Source organism: Mustela putorius, unplaced genomic scaffold, assembly GCF_011764305.1.
Source record: "Mustela putorius furo isolate JIRA1106 unplaced genomic scaffold, ASM1176430v1.1 tig00003845_pilon_pilon_pilon, whole genome shotgun sequence".
Classification (NCBI taxonomy): Eukaryota; Metazoa; Chordata; class Mammalia; order Carnivora; family Mustelidae; genus Mustela; species Mustela putorius.
In genome coordinates this window covers 12,902,474-12,915,820 of record NW_025421998.1, presented here as the reverse complement: position 1 = coordinate 12,915,820, position 13,347 = coordinate 12,902,474, and the positions used below count along the sequence as shown (strand labels likewise).

Genomic DNA, 13,347 nt, shown 5'->3' with positions numbered 1-13,347 from the left:
AAGTCATGAAAATGTTCTAGCTAAGTTAGTTTTTGTGCTTACTAAGTGTTTATTTGTGTCTGTGATAAAGTTCATTGCCTTAAAATTTACAATATCTCCTCATCTTTTTTTGAAATTCTCTGTTTTAGAAATTTATCTTGGAAGTAGTATATGGCTTTAAAAACTTAATTGAAGAGATCCCCATCTCTTAATGAAATATTTAGTATATTTACTTTAATGTAATTATCTCCATAGTTCTGTACAAATATGCTATCGTATATTTTGTTTTTTATTTGCCCCATTGGTTCTCTATTTCTATTTTTGTCATTTTGGTCTTCTTTGGGAGTGATGTGTAATTAGAATTTTTAGGTAAACATTTTACTTTAGAATAATTTAGATTTAGGGGCACCCGGGCAACTCAGTCAATTAAGCATCGTCCTTCAGCTCAGGTCATGATGGAGCCCTGCACTGGGCTCCTTGCTCAGCGGGGAGTCTGCTTCTCCCTCTCCCTCTGCTGTTCCCTCTGCTTGTGCTCTCTGGATCTCTCTCTGTCAAATAAATAAATAAAATATTGAAAAAAGAGAATAATTTAGATTTACAGAGCAGTTACATAAAGAGTTTGGGGAGCTCCCATATATCCCACACCAAGTTTTCTCTGTAATTAACATCTTACAATAGTGTGGGATGTTTGTCACAAAAGTGACAAAAGTCCTTAGTTTGTTAGTATTTCCTTAGATTTTGCTGAATGTCCTTTCTCTTTTCCAGGATCCCACTCAGGATACCAGGTGTATTTAGCGGTCATGTTGGTGATAGTTTCTCAGACTCACCTTGTGTTTGATGACATTGAGAGTCTACAGGAGAGCCGGCCAGATACTCAGGTGGCCAGTTTCCCCCTTGGGACTTCTTATTTTTTGTCATCATAAGATCAGGGTCATTAGTTCTGGGGGAGACTACACTGGTGATGCTCCATTCCGATCATATCCCACTAAGGGTGCATATGACCACCGTGACACTCTGCTGATGGTAACCGTACTCACTCGTCAGGGCAGTGTCTGTCAGCTTGCTCCCCTGTGAGGCTGCCCTTGGCCCACTTCTTTCCAAACTGTGCTCCTGGGGAGGAAATCGCTAGGTAGTTTACACTTACGTGAGGAGCTCTGTCCCTTCTCCTTGAGAGTTGAGAAGAATGAGAATATTTTACATTTTCTTTATTGTTTTTCCTTTTCAAAAAATTAATTTCAATATAGTTAACATATAGTGTTATTATATTTCCGGATGTACAATATAGTGATTTATGACTTCCAAACATTATCCTGTGCTCATCATAGCAAGTGCCCTACTTCATCCCCACCGCCTATTTCAGCCATCCCCTGCCCACCTCCTCTCTGGTGACCAGCAGCGTGCTCTCTAAGAGTCAGTTTCTTGCTTTGCGTTTCTCTCTCAATTTCTCTCTCTCTCTCTCTAGCTTGGGAGGCACACAATTGTTTTCCATTATGTCAGTGGGCACCACAACTATTCCTCATTTATGAAAGTCTAATGAGAATCTATACCTTTGCTTTCTCACTGATAAAAGAATAAAACACCTTAGAATCTTTACAAATTTCAACACTCCACAAGCCTGTCATTGGAGTGTACTTTAAGTCGACTTCATGTTTTAAGAGCCAGTTTTTATTTCGCGTCCAATTTTTTGTTTTTCATTTCTTCTTCTGTCTTTGACCTTTCTCTGAGATCATGTTCCTTGTTTCCAAAATAGATATTTAAGAATTTCTTTAGTGAGGTTTTGTGTGGCAAAAATCTCCATCTTTATCTGTCCAAAAAATGCTTTCACTGACATTTCGTGGCTGAGAACAGACGTTGGTGTTCCCTTCATCTCTTCTCGGTACTTAACGGTACCATCCTGGCTTCTTCTTCCCCTGGGCGAGCTGTCAGCTCTCAGGGAACTTTTCCTGCCTTGAAGGTGTTCTTTCTTTTGTTCCTGGCCAACTGAGTTACACACTTTTCTCTTTGCCTTTTGTTTTCAGCATTTCCAACATAATGTGTGTATGTGAGAATTTCTTCTACTCTGCGACAGTTTCCTGGGATTCTTGCATGGGGGGCGTGGGAACTGGTACCAGTTCTGGGATATCCACTGACATTATCACTTCAAAAATTTCCTCTGCCCCACTCACCCCTCCTGGAATCCTAATTAAATACAGCTCAGGCTATCCCACTCTGTGCGTCTCTGCATTCTGGCTTCGTTTCTTTTTGTCTTCTAAACGCATCTCTGTGTTTTGCGGACTCACATGCAGTTCTGCTGGTTATCTCTTCAACTGTGTTTATTGGCTTCTTATGTGATTTTAACTTCAGTTTCAGTATCTTCAGTTCCAGAATTCCCGTTTGGTTCTCTCCCAGATCTGCAATGTCACTTTGTTCTGGTTGCTGGTTCCCATATTAAAAGCTTGGCTTCTATTCTTTTGTGCATCGTAGGTCGAGCTGTTTTGTAATCAGAATCTTTCAATTTTAATATTTTAAATCTGTTCAGTCTGTTTTTGTTCTCTGTCCCCCAACTCCCTCCCCACCCCCGTGAGTTCTCACTTGAGTTTCTTGCTTTCTGGTGTGACAGTTTGCCTTGTGGTCTTTTATAGACATTGATCATACAAATGTTTGTAGAAAAAGTTGGCTCTCAGGGTCATGTTTTCATCCTCTCATAGAGATTTTGTTCTTTGCTTTTTCCAGGGGCCTAAGGTCAACTTATTAGTTTTGCAAGGTAGAGATTTCCCAGTTTTATGCAAGTAGGTCATAGGCCTGTGTGTTGACTTGTTTAATCTCATTTTCCCTGAGAAGAAGACACGGGCCCTTCAGCATGGCCTGGAAAGGAGGGCGGCTCGTCAGGTAGACCCAGTCTTCACCTTCCTGAGCCTGGGCAGGCAGCACTCTCCAGCCTTGCTGCTCAGCTGAAGCCGAGGGCCATGGGAGACTTGAACATTGAGCTTATCCCTCTGGGATCTGCAACTAGGTTTTAGATGAGTAATTTGTGGCCATCATGCTAGCATTTGGTTGCTTTGGGGAAGATTCGCAGTATATAATCCCCACCTCTGTGATGTTGTGTATTAGTCCTCGGCAGGGGGAGGAATGCAAGTAACTTATTCCATTCCTGGATCATGCAGAATGACTGCAAGCTGAAGAGAGTCCCCAGGTTCTCCTTAAACTGACATGGCTCTGTGTGTTGTGGTAGTGGAATCATACGGAACTCAGATCACACAAGTCTATGACTTCTACCCTTCCACTCTGCTAACTGTTCCAGTGAGTGCTTCACGGGAGAGGAGGAGGAAGGACAGCATCTGAGTTTAGATGTAAAAAATGTTTTCATGCGGCTACGCTGAGAAGGACCTCTAGAGTGCTAACTGGACAAACAACTCTTTTTAAGAAGATCTGTAATCTCTTCGGAGTGGAAATCGGTATCTTGACCCCACCATCTCCCACTCCTACTAAAACAACATAGGGAGGCTAAATCAAAGAAGTTTAACCAAAATATGGATATTGAATTAGAAGTTTTGCCTCAGATTTAATTAGTGTACCTAATGAAGTTTTGTACAGAAAAACGTGGAGGATATTAATCTAGCATTTGAAAGCAATTACTACATCTTACCAAATTATGTTTTATTAGATTTTGTTTCTTTTTCTCTTACACAAAGAGTGGGAATTCAAAGGTTTAAAAAAAAAAAAAAAAGACTAGGAATTTTTTTCCCCAGAGTTTCCAAAATGTTAGTGATCAAGGGCAATATGATATGTAAATTTTGTTCAGCCACAATAGTCCAGGAAGTCCCACCTCAGAAGGATTAGAAGATAAGCAATTGGAAGGGGAGGTGAACCATGAGAGACTATGACAAACAATCTGAGGGGTTTGAAGTGACGGGGGGGGGGTGGTGGTGGGGTGGTGGTGGGAGGTTGAGGTACCAGGTGGTGGGTATTATAGAGGGCACAGATTGCATGGAGCACTGGGTGTGGTGCAAAAATAATGAATACTGTTATGCTGAAAATGAATAAAAAATAAATTAAAAAAAAAAAAAAGAAGGTAAGCGATGCTAGCTCCAATCTGATTTTTTTGGTGACTCATTGGGGATATTCATCATCTGCCTTGATGAGTTTGAAGAAAAGGAAATGGAGTTTGCAGTATACCCATATTTGAGGGGTTTTCTGAGAAGACTCAGGCACAGATATGCACTCCAGGGGAACACCAGTTTCCTTCATCCCAGGAAGGAATAAGAAATAAACCATTCATCAAGAGGGCAGCACAGACCCCTGCCTGTCTTGACCTTCTTAGTTCTCTTTTTTGTGACATTTATACTTAGACATTTGATACTTTTGATGCCATCACAAATTGTGCTTTCTCGTTTTGTTTTCAGATATTGTTTGCTTTCAGGAAAAAAAATACAATTTTAATGTTAAACTCTTTCTGCAAAATTTACTAAACTTGCTTATTAATTCTTACCATTGAACTGCAGGTTTTTTGGATTTTCTAAATGTACAATTTTAATGCCTAAAAATGATGAGTGTTTTAGTTTATTCCCGACAACTTGTAAAACTTTCATTATTTTATCCTCTCTTATTGCGCAGGAAATGTGCTCCAAAATACAGCTAGCTTCCTGCCAAAAGATAATCATAAGCATATTTCATAGTGCATGCAATGTTAACTATAGTTTTTAATGGATCTTTCATGATACAAAGAACTTTCTGTTAGCTAAGGGTATTTGTTGTTTCTTTTAATTAAAAAATCGGTGTTAAGAAATTATATCATTTGCTTTCTATGCATCACTAGAGATTATATTATTCCCTTAAAGCTGTTATTTTGGCAGATCATATTGATTGATTTTATAACATTAAAATAATCTTACATTCATCAGATAAATATATCTTGCTCATTTTTTGTCGTTTATATTAAGAAACCAGTATTTTTAGATATTTATTTATATTTTATATCTAGTCACATGAGTAGAATAACCTGTAGCTAACCTTAATCATAAGATCATTTCATTTTTGGTATCACAGTTATGTTTATCTCATAAAATGTTTAAGAATTGTCCCATATTTTCCTATTCCATATAAGAGTTTATGTAAGGATTAGTGTTACTTCTCCTTTAAATATGTGGTAAATTTTGCTAGTGATACAACAACGTACTTTGATTTTTAGAAAATATTCTAATTACTGACATATATACATGTATATTATATATAATAGTAATTGAAACATTTAGAGATCTTATTTCTTATTGCATCATGTTTCAATAATTATATTTTTCTTGTCCTTGTCCACTTCATTTAGATATTTAAGTCACTGACTTATGTTTGTTCATGACAGCTTATCAGACTTTTCGTCTCTATAGCCTCTGTGATGTTAGCCTGAGATGGTTATTTTCAGTTTTCTTTTTTAAAATAAAACTCACTAAGGATTATTAACTTATTCTTTAAAAGCATGACAATGTATTTTATTGGTCATTTCTTTTGTCAGCTTTTATTTCAGTAATTTCTATTCTTAGGCTTATTATCTCCATCATTTAATACTGTTGTTCCTTTCTATTAAATTACTGTTTAGGCTTTCATTCTTTCTACATTTACGCATTTCCCTTAAACACAGCTTTAGCTACTTCTCATAAATTTTATGTGGCATTTTGGATATCAGTTGATTCAAAGTATTTTTAATTTCTTTTGATTTCTTTATTGGCCTCTATGACATCTCAAAACTACATTTCCAAACATATAGCAATTTTCCTAGGTTTTTTTTTTTTAAGATTTTATTTATTTATTTGACAGACAGAGATCACAAGTAGGCAGAGAGGCACAGATAGAGAGGGGGAAGCAGGCTCCTAGCTGAGCAGAGAGCCCAGTGCGGCGCTTGATCCCAGGACCCTGGGATCATGACCTGAACCAAAGACAGAGGTTTTAACTGAGCCACCTAGGTGCCCTGTTAGTTTTTTTCTTAAGTTACAAACTTATAACTTCATTGTATTAAGGTCAGAGACACAGTCTTTTGATGTATTCCTTTGAAGTTTGTTTAAAATTGCTTTATAGATTAGTTGTTGATCAATTCCTAAAATGTTTCACATATGCTTGGTAAAATGTGCATCTCATAGCTGTCGTACAAGACTTCCTATGTATGTGCAATGGGTAACACACACTAGTGATTTACTCAAATGTACTTTATCGTGATTGCCTTCTTTGGAGTTCTAGCTCAGAGTCATTCAGGCAAGTGTGTTAAGATCTTCCAGTGTGGTTTTGTGGGGTTGGAATACATTCACCTTGAACCCTTTGGCCTTGTGAGGTGACTCAACAGTGCTAGTTGTTTGTATGTGATCATTTTCCTCCATCCCTGGGGACTTCCTGGGCAGATATTGATGTTGTCTGCTGTGGGGACACTTTTACTTCTTTCCTTCTCATCTGGGTACTTTTATTTCCATTTCTGAGCTCACTGCACCTGCTGCAGTGAGAGCAGAGGTCCTTGTCTCGTTCTGAACCTTGATGTAAGGTCTCACGAGTCGGGCTCCTCAGAGCAGTGTGCCAGCTCTCTGCAGAACACCCCTCTGAGACGAGGGCAAGAAGTGATGGGAGATTTGTGAGGCTGTGGTGAGAGATATGGCTTGAGTCTTGTTGAGTAAAATAATTAAAGATCTTGTGAATCTCCTGGAGAGTCTGAAGGATAAGTGCCTCTAAGAGAGGAGAGGTCCACTGGAGGAAGACAGTAATGGATCAAAAGTACAACACAGCACTCCCTTTTCCCAGGGAGGGATTGATTTTGCTCTCATCAAATGACCTTGTGTTTGGGGGATTTTTGATATGATTTTGCTCTCATCAAATGACATTTTGTTTTGGGAGAACCTCTCAGCAGAACATTTTACACTCCTCAAAGGATCACAGCTGAATTTCAACATTTGCTTATCAGGTTAGGGTATATTTTTGCTTTGATGATGACAGTGTCAAAATGTGGTGTGGGGTGTGTGTGTTTTAAATAAAGGTCTTTATTGTAATCACTTAAATTGCTTTTTTCAGTTGCAAGAATATGCATAGCAAAAATCCAGACTCAAGCAGTCTGCAGTGATGATATGAGATGTATCGCTAAAAATGCTCCAGGTGATTTGGTGCTGGGATGAGGTTCTATGGTTCTGCTGGGTCTTCTCTGTGTTGGCTCCATCTTCTGTGCGACTGAATGTCGTCAACATATCCAGGTGGTGCGATCAGCCTGGCAGTGTGTAAGGCAAGGACTGTGTGGCACACCCCGCCGTCTGCCTAGGGGCTGTCCTCCTGTTCTTCCTCACATTAATTGCTCTGATCTGGCTTTGGGAGCAATGTGTGCAGCTACCAAAATACACGAATTTGTTCCTCTACTTCCAGATTTCCGTGAAAATTCTGCCCTTACATTTTCGTATGGGTTTTTCGGGTCAACATGACAATTCCCTCTAAAAATACCAGCTGGGATTCCTCCTGGGGATGGTGCATAGACCGTTTGCATTTAACCTACTTGATGCTCTAGTTGTGTTTATTCATCGCCCTTCCCTCCTCCTTTGTGGTGGTGCTAGAGGTCACAAAACGAGGGTACAATACCAGTGATTACTTTCTCATCCTCTGATGCTCTTGGAACCTTGGGATTCTCTGCTTGCTTTAGAGACCCCGGTTTGGAAACTCTCAGTGCTTTAATCACCCCCAGCATGTGCTCCTGTCCCACTGCTCTGAGAAATCAGCCCTACAGTCATTCCCTGTCAACTGGAGTATAATGTGTCCTTTATGTTTCTGGCTGCTTTGACATGTTTACTTTTGATTTTCAAGAGTTTGTTATAGCTGCCTTTTTTTTTTTTTTTTTTTTTTTTACTATTATGAATTTTGTTTATTCTTGTTTGGGTTCACTTAACCTCTCAAATATGTAGTTGATTGTTATTCATCTTGAGGAAATTTTTAGCTATTAAAAATATTACTTTTATTACTTTTATCTCATTCTTGCTGTATTCTTGTTCTGGAACATCAATTACTGCCCCTTTTGGCTACATTGTGTGCCTTCTACTCTGTTGTGTGGTACTTGTCATGATTCTTTTTTCCTCTTTTTTTCTGATTGCATATTTTCTCTCATTCTAATTTCTATATTATTAGCCCATGTTGTTTTGCAATGAACTTCTACTCAACTCATGAATTGAGTCCTTAATCTCAAATATTGTATCTTTTAGTTGTGGAGTATGCTTTTTATCCTATTTCATTGAATTGACTTTCCTCGTGTTAAATTTCTTTTATCTTTTCACCTCCTGTGTACTTTCTTAAACACAATTTTCTTGAAAATAGTAGTCATTTTTTCTAAAGTCTGCTGCTAGCTCCAATATTTAGGTCACATGTGGGTCTCCTTTCTTTGCCCCCCCCCCCTTTTTTTTCCTTTTGGGTATCAATATTTTTTAATTCCCCTTTTCTGGGCACTTTTCTCAGGCATGTGTGATGTTAACCACACTGTAGGACGTGTTTCATACAGTGTGAGCATGTGGAGTCACCCTCTTCCCCTGGAAAGCGTGTCACTGCTGGTGCCAGCTTCTCTCTCCCCTCTCTCCTCCACTGTCATAGTTTAAGCCCAGGATGCTGGAATGGCATGGAGCTCCTGAGTGGAAGCTTCAGTCTCCCAGGTGCTCAGAGGACCATGTATGAATAAGAAACAAAATGCTATTGCTCTAATTAAATGTGATTTGGGGGTTGTCCACCAAGATAGCATAGCCTCCTCCATCTTGGTGGATACAGTATTACAAAATAGAAAGAAAACTAATAGAGAGGGAGCCAAGGTTCCTTCAAACCTTTCTTAACCAGACCTACATTCATCTAGGCAGGAAGACGCTGATAAAACATAGTTGATGTCATATTAAAATGACCTTGCAGGTAAGGATGCCGGAATTTTGAGTGTCAACATCGGTGCTAGATTAGAATCACGGATGGCACTGTACTAAGCAGTGAACTACATAGATCCATGAGTTGGTACACACACACACACACACACACACACACACACACACACACACATTTCTTACTTCTTCCAGCTAAGGATCCTGGAAACAGCAACATCTCAGGAGAAAGCAGCATACCTAACACCCAGATCTCAATTCCCATTGTCGTTCTCCAATAAAAAGAATCTGGATTCCCTGTCTGGGTTTGGGGCAGGGGGAATACAAGATGAGCATCTCGCTTACATCTTGGTTGCTGTGCCAGAAAGTAAGGAGATGAGAACAACAACAGAAACAACAACAACAGCAAAGGAGGAGGAGAGAAAGAAAAGGAAGGAAGAGAAAACATGCAGGGGGAGAGAGGAGAGAAGGGCTCAAGAGAATCTTTTTAAAAAAATTTAAATTCAATTAATTAACATATAATGTATTACTGGTTTCAGAGGTAGAGATCAGTGATTCATCAGTTGCATACAATACCCAGTGCTCATTCTGTCACGTGTCCTCCTTCATGCCCACCACCCAGTTACCCCAGCTCCCCAGCTCCCTCCCTTCCCATAACCTTCAGTTCGTTTCCTATCATTAAGTATCTCTTATGGTTTTTCTCCCTCTCTGATTATGTCTTGTTTCATTTTTTCCCTCCCTTCCCCTATGATCCTTTGTCTTGTTTCTTAAACTCCACATATAAGTGAAATCATATGGTTATCTGTCTTTCTCCGACTGACTTATTTTGTTTAGCATGATAGCCTCTAGTTCCATCCACGTCATCACAAATGGCAAGATTTCATTTCTTTTGATGGCTGCATAGTATTCCATTGTGTATATATACCACATCTTCTTGATCCATTCATCTGTTGATGGACGTCTAGGTTCTTTCCACAGTTTGGCTATTGTGGACATTGCTGCTATAAACATTCGGGTGCATGTGCCCCTTCGGGACACTACATTTGTATCTTTAGTGTAAATACCCAGTAGTGCAATTGCTGGGTCATAGGGTAGCTCCATTTTCAGCTTTTTGAGGAACCTCCATACTGTTTTCCAGAGTGGCTGCACCAGCTTGCATTCCCACCATCAGTGCAGGAGGGTTCCCCTTTATCCACATCCTCGCCAACATCCGCCATTTCCTGACTGGTTAATTTTAGCCATTCTGACTGGCGTGAGGTGGTATCTTGTTGTGGTTTTGATTTGTATTTTCCTGATGCAGAATAATGTGGAGCACTTTTTCATGTTGTCTGTTGGCCATCTGGATGTCTTTGCAGAAATGTCTGTTCATTCTTCTGTGGTTCAGGAACATCCCCGAAGACTTTCTAATGTCCAGGACACAATTTCAGCAACAATGAAAATTATGAAATTATCAGAAAACTGAATGAGTAAAATAAAAATTCATGATTCCTACGAATATAAACAAATGACTAAATAAGCAAACAGGGAAAAGTGGGCGAATCACCCATACAGAAGGACTCTACACAGCCGGCGCAGAAGAAACGAAGAAAGCCCAGGCCCTGTGAGCCCATGGCAGGGACAGGCATGAGCCCCAATGCAAGGCTGAAATTAGTGTCTGGTTTTTAAGGAGGGAAAGAACAGTTGCATTACCTCAAAGTATCTTCCCCGGCATGTTTGTAGCTCCTGGGGTTGTTTTGTGACACCTCCACAAACACACACTCAGGTCCCTTCCATGAGGGTTCTAAACATCGTCCTGATGGCTGGAGAATGGCCTCAGAGGGGCGTGAAGCCGGAGAGCAGGAGAACTGGGGACCTGGGTGGGGCATGCCAGGAAACAGAGCGCACACAGTGGAGAGGGGCTGCATGTGATGCAGGACTTGGGCTGGGTGTGGCACGGTAAGTCAGAGTGGGCAAACCTGCCCCCAGCAGTGTGAGCAAACAGGGGAGGCAGTTTGCACTGGCAGGAGAACAGTAAGGCCACAGCAGGAGCAGATGGGGGGTGGAGCACAGCGGGAGTGAGTGTGGGAGGTGGACATAGAGTCCCTCCCTCATCAGCAGGAGCAGTAGGGAGCCATGGGATGCTCTAGAGCAGGACTGGCCAGGCCGGGACTCAGAAATGTCTCTGTGGACATGGGTTTTTTTCCCTGGGTGAGGTGGGTGCCGTGCCAGGCTTGGACTGGTTCTGTTCTATGTTTAACCAGACCACTCGGGCTCGTGCTGGGAACAGCTCATGGTGCAGCGGAGGCAGCTCAGGGTGTCAGGTGAGAGATGGTTTCAGTAACACAGGTGAGAAGTGGTACAGTGTGGCCAGGGATTCCTGGGTCAGAGGGGGCACACTGTCTGACTCACCTCATCTAGACTCACCTAAGATGAGAGTATGTGCATTCTCACCTTGCTTCAAAACCCTCTGACGATCCAAGAGGAAAGCGAAGTCTGTGTATCTCCATGCATCAAGATCTCCCGCTCAGGTCCCGTCTCCAGTCTAGTCTTCCATCTCTTCCCAGAATTAAGTCCTGGGGTTCAGCCATGCCAACAGCCCTGTGGGGGTCTCTGTGCATTGCCCTGGGCTGTCCCTCTCCCCTCTCCGTGTGGGGGGCTCTCTCAACCTCCGCATGTCCGTTCTTTGCCCCAGTGGAGTCAGGTGCCTTCCCTCCGTCCTGGAGGGAATTCACGGCTGGAGCCCCAGAGCAGGTTCCCCACACCCCCATGCTTACCTGTCCTCCTCCAGCCACGAGCCCTGCTGAGAAACACAGTCCATGTCTTTGATCCTAGATGATTTCCTGGGTTAGGCAAACCGCCCACAGAGGTCTATGGGCAAACAGGTGTCCTGAATCAGAGCGGGGCGATCTTTGCCTTCAACTGTCCCCCAGGCTTCTTCATTCTATGTCATAGCGATGTAACCCCTGGGCCTGATGTCCACAAATTACACCATTTGATTTGCTGGTCTTGTATGTGTTCTAGCTGCTCATACCTGCTGCAGTCCCAGACAGGTTAAGTTTCTGATGAAGGCCTCACAGTCAGTAAGAAGTAGGAGCAGACACAAGACCCTGCTTTCTGACTGGAGGCCCCGCCAGTCAGGACGAGTTCGCACGGGCAACACGCTCCTGGAGGCCAGGCCCTCTTTACACACCTGAGCAGAGATCCTGTGGAATAACTGGTTTATCCCCGAGACTGTGCAGAAGCCCCCTCTTCAGTGGCCCCAACACACATCGGGGACCATGAGGACAGGGAGCCCCTGCATCATGGTTCCGAGAACCCAGAGCACGAGAGCTGTGACTCCTTCCCAGTCTGCTGCCCACTAACTAATTGTCCTAATCTTTCTGGAAAAGCCTAGCCCCTCCCCCCCTTCAATGAATGATAATCCTTCCAAAATGGGTGATAACCCTTCTAAAATGACAGGCAGGGAAGTTTTGAAGTTTAAAAGCGACTGAGTCTTCTCCGTCTTCACCCCTGGTGGAAGACACACGGTTTAAGTTCTTTTATTTTGTTTTGTTTTTGTTATTTTTGTTTTTATTTATTATTATTATTTTTTTTAATTAACATACAGTCTATTACTTGTTTCCGGGGCACAGGTCTCTGATTCATCAGTCTTTCACGATTCACAGTGCTCCCCAGAACACACATCCCACCGATATGTTATGAGCTCTTTATCATTAACTTGGCACAAGTTCATTCTCCTGGTCGGTGTGAATGAATGACACTCCACCGGAGACCTGATTTTCCAGGAGGGCTACCCTGACCTCCTCTCTTCACTAAGTCCCCACATCTTGGCTCTCCTTTAAGGGAAATGCCCCAGGATGGGTCCTGGCCACCACTTACGGGTCTCCCCAGCCATGCCGTCGGGATGAGCGAGCCCCCGCAACCCCTTTAGTCTTCACACTCTGTCCTATTCTGGCTTCTTCCCTACTGGCTGGCCTAGGGGGTCCCCAGGCTGCAGCCTCGCAACCCTTCGCTGTCCCTGAAGCATCTGGCTCTGCTGTCCTGGGCCGTGGGCACTCTTCCCCGCTCTGGGCACAGTCGGCTCCCTCACCCGATTTTATTCTTGCCCCAGTGAGGTGGAAACAGCTGCTTCCCAGTGAGGGAACCGTCCTCGGGGCCCTGCAGGGCTCAGACCTGGGGACTAGTCTCCATTCGACCAGCACAGCCTTCCTGTGAATGGGGCGGGGGGGCTGGGTTTCTTGGTGTTCCTGGCTTCCAAGCTCCCGCAGTCGCAGCAGACACAGCAGTGCTGGTGGTGTGGTCCCCCGAGAGCCCAGGGCTCGGTCAGCGTGGAGCAGGTCCTGGACAGGCCATATAGGTGGACAGTCTCGAGTGGAAGTAGGGGCTGAGCGAAGCTGCTTTGCAGCCTGGAATGTGGAAAGTCGCCGAGTGATGTAGAAGAGCTTCCTAAACTGTAACCACTTCAAGGGGCAAGAGCCTCATTCAGGGACCAGGAAACCATTTGTTGTGGTCCTGTCCGCAACGATAAAGTCGGCATGAAGCTGTTTCCGGG

General features: G+C 42.8%; 1 long non-coding RNA gene across 1 annotated transcript; it reads right to left on the bottom strand.

Moving 5' to 3' along the window:
- Window positions 1-10,119: 10,119 nt before the first annotated feature.
- LOC123394831 lies at window positions 10,120-11,391 on the bottom strand. Its single transcript, XR_006609553.1, has 3 exons — window positions 11,247-11,391; window positions 10,506-10,668; window positions 10,120-10,219 (listed from the first exon to the last, which is right to left on the bottom strand). It is a non-coding gene; the product is annotated as an uncharacterized LOC123394831 (long non-coding RNA).
- Between the last annotated feature and the right edge of the window lie 1,956 nt (window positions 11,392-13,347).